Raw genomic sequence first — 4,216 nt, forward strand, 5'->3', positions numbered from 1 at the left:
TATATATATACATATATATAATTACATCTTTTCCTCAATTACATTTCCAATGCTATCCCAAAAGTCCCCCATACCCTCCCCCCCACTTCCCTACCCACCCATTCCCATTTTTTTGGCCCTGGCATTCCCCTGTAGACCAATGGAATAGAATTGAAGACCCAGAAATGAACCCACACACCTATCACACCTATGGTCACTTGATCTTCGACAAGGGAGCTAAAACCATCCAGTGGAGTAGCCATTCTAATATTGAATAAAATCAACTTACAACCAAAAGTTATCAAAAAGGATAAAGAAGGACACTTCATTCTCATCAAAGGAAAAATCTGCCAAGAAGAACTCTCAATTCTGAACATCTATGCTCCAAATGCAAGGGCACCCACATTCATAAAAGAAACTTTACTAAAGCTCAAAGCACATATTGTGCCTCGCACTATAATAGTGGGAGAATTCAACACCCCACTTTCATCAATGGACAGATCTTGGAAATACAAACTAACCATAGACACATTGAAACTAACAGAATTTATGGTCCAAATTGATTTAACAGATACCTACAGAACATTTCATCCTAAAACAAAAGAATATACCTTCTTCTCATCCCCTCATGGTACCTTCTCCATATAATCAGTCACAAAACAAACCACAACAGAGAGAAGATTGTAATAATCCCATGTACCCTATCATATCACCATGGACTGGTCTTCAATAACAACTAAAACAACAGAAAGCCCACATACACATGGAAGCTGAACAACACCCTACTCAATGATAACTTGGTCAGGGAAGAAATAAAGAAATTAAAACCTTTTTAGAATTTAATGAAAATGAAGGCACGATGTACCCAAACTTATGGACACAATAAAAGCAGTGCTAAGAGGAAAACTCATAGCTCTGAGTGCCTTCAAAAAGAAACTGGAGAGAGAATAGAAAATATGGAGACAAAAGTGTGGAGCAGAGACTGAAGGAAAAGCCATTCAGAGACTGCCCCACTAGGGGATCCATTCCATATATAGTCACCAAACCTGGAAGCTATTGAGGATGACAGGAAGTGCTTACTGATGGGAACCTGATATGGTTATTTACTGAGAGGCTCTGCCAGAGCTTAACAAATACAAAGGCCAATGCTCACAGTCATCATTAAACTGAACGCGGGAGTCCTCGATGGAGGAGCTGGAGAAGGGTCTGAAAGAGCTGAGAGGGTTTGCCGCCCCATGAGGGGAGTAACAGTGTCAGAGGCAAGACCACCCAGAGCTCCTGGGGACTGGACCACCAACCAAAGGAAGTGACCCTGGCTCTGGCTGCATAGGTAGCAGAGAATGGCCTTGTTGGACATAAGTGAGAGGAGCTGCCATTGGGCCTGAGGGGGTTTGATGCCCCAGTGTAGGGTAATGCCACGGTTGGAAGGGAAGAGTGAGTGGGTGGATAGGGGAGCACCCTCATAGAGGCAGGGGAAGGAGGGATGGGATAGGGGGATTCCAGAAGGGAGACCTGGAAAGGAGATAACATTTGAAATGTAAATAAAATAACCAATAAAAAAGATTTTTTAAAAAAAATAAAATGCATATCTTCAATTTACCCTACTTTTAGTTGAATATTTTGCTTCATTAGTAAAGCAACACTAAAGGTATTAAGTGACAATACCTCAAATACAAAAAGTGACATTATAACAAAGATATATTTTATCTGGTCTTTCTCAGTATTTGAAATCTGTAGTTTCCAACTCTATAAATTGACCCCCAACCCTGTGTATTATCTAATCTCCTCATAACTGGGATAAATATTTGACAAAAAGCAATGTGTATTTTGGCTTACTCTTTGAAAGTACACTCCACCACAGAATGGAGGGACAGCAGCAGGAACGAGAGTCAATGTGTGTTTGGGTAAGAAACATAACAATGTGAATGCTGGTATTCTGCTTGCTTTTTTCTTTTTACTCTATATAGAATCAGTCCATGAAATAGTGCAGCCCACAATGACCAGGTCTTCCCATTCCAAAGGTCAGTTGAAATACATAAAAACTATATAATGCCTTGTCTTAGTTAGGCTTTTACTGCTGTGAACAGACACCATGGCCAAGGCAAGTCTTATGAAGGACAACATATATTTGGGGTTGGTTTACAGGTTCAGAGGTTCAGTCATTATCATCAAGGTGGGAGCATAGCATCATCTAGGCAGGCATGGTGCAGGCAGAGCTGAGAGTTCTACATCTTCATCTAAAGGCTGACTTCTAGGCAGCTAGCATGAGGGTATTAAAGCCCACACCCACAGTGACACACCTACTCCAACAGGGCCATACCTTATAATAATGCCACTTCCTGGGCCTAGCATATACAAACTATCACATGCCTCATATAGTAACTGATATAATCTCTTTCTATACAATCCTTCCTAAGTACACCTTTAGGCTCAACTAATCTAGGTAATCCTCCAGAGACATGCCTAGAGTCTTGTCTTCTCCATGAGACTAGATGCCATTAAATATTCAAGGGATCAGCCCTGTATAAAATAATGACTTGAGTGCTCCTTAGTATAGGTGCAGGCAAGATTTTATTGTAGACATAAGAAAGAAAATAGCCAAAGGTATCTGGAAGAGTTCAAGGCGGAGAGAAAAAGAAGCAAATTGAACATGTCCAGCAGACTAGACAAGTGGTCCAAGTGTGCTAGCATCAACTCAGTGCCTTGGGACATTGAAGAACTAGATCAAAATTCACTCAATTAGATAGTTTGGCATTCTGGGATGGATTTTTTAAGTCACGGAATACCAACAAACTTTACTGTGACTTGGAAAAGTCATGTTTTGACAGTGGACAGAAGCCACTATCCATTAAGGGTATAACAGGAAATAGAGCATGCTAAAAAGAAGTACCCCTGTGGGACTCCTGAACAGAAAGTACTTATTCCTGACTCACAGGCAAAGATGGGATTTTAGTACCTCTACAAACTGGCAGGAAGGAAAAGCATTAAAGGCAACTCTTTACGCCGGAACGGAAAGTAGGACAGAATACAATGTTTTATAACAGAAAAAAAAAAAAACTGTAATATGTAAATAAGTGTAAACAGAGTAGAGAATGAGCTCGCGCTGGTGCACATTTAGATTAATGCCCTGATTTTGCTTCCACATTAAGGAGGATTTATGAATCACCGTTTCTGGGCATCTATGCTTTGTTTCACTGTTTATTTAAAGATGGGAGAAGACAAAAAATACAGACTTCGTAGTGGGGATCACTTGAGTCGGTTGCTAATATATTGAAATCTCTGTCAGTAGTAAACGTATGTCGTAATCAGTAATGCGACATTTTCTGTACTTCTTTACTTTCCTGGTTATAATAAAACAAAGAATATTTTTATTGGATATTTTCTTTTTTTACATTTCAAATTTTTTCCTCTTTCCTGGTCATCCACTACCCCTGAAACTCCCTATCTCATCCCTCCTCCCCCTGCTTCTATGAGGGTGTTCTCCTACCCACTCACCTACCTGGGAGAAAATTCATCAAAAATAACCTAAAAAGTTGTTTATTATTTTGTTTATTCTCCGGTTGCTTTCATTACAATTCATTACACCATAACTGTAATCTTAGTAAAAATAAGTTTAATTTTAATATTTTTTAGTTACTCAATGAACACTTTATGCAAATAGCATTTTAATAATAATTTAACTATCTCCTACACACACACACATATCACACACACATATGTTTTATGTATATATAAATATATATATAATTTAGTATATATGTATAGTAAATACTAGATATTGTCTATAAGTTATAATTTGACTTTTAGAAAAAAAGATTTTCATGTTTTTTATTTTATGAAAAGCTTCTGTGAATATGTTTTTTCTCTCTATTATTTGACACCCGAATTTCTTAGGCTCATAACGACAACAGAGTAAAACGGCTGAACGGGGGAGTCAAGAGCTTTAAATTAAGTAGCGCAGTAATAACTACTTAGCCAAAATAAATTAGCCACAGTTACTAATATACTTCTCTTGGTGTCTGTTTCCTCTCTGGTCTTCTGGCCTGAGTGCCTGGAGTGACCAGCAGGGTGTCTCCACTGGAATTTGTGTAACTCATGTGACCTGCACGGTGGCCTCAGGGAAAGCAGGAGGAGTTGTTGGCCAGAATGTGGAGCCCAGGGCATAGGGTGCCACTGATATATTTCACAGTTAAATTTGGACTTTCCTGTTTTATTTTTATTTTATTTTTTTTTTTTG

This window comes from Mus caroli, chromosome 8 (assembly GCF_900094665.2).
Source record: "Mus caroli chromosome 8, CAROLI_EIJ_v1.1, whole genome shotgun sequence".
Taxonomy (NCBI): Eukaryota; Metazoa; Chordata; class Mammalia; order Rodentia; family Muridae; genus Mus; species Mus caroli.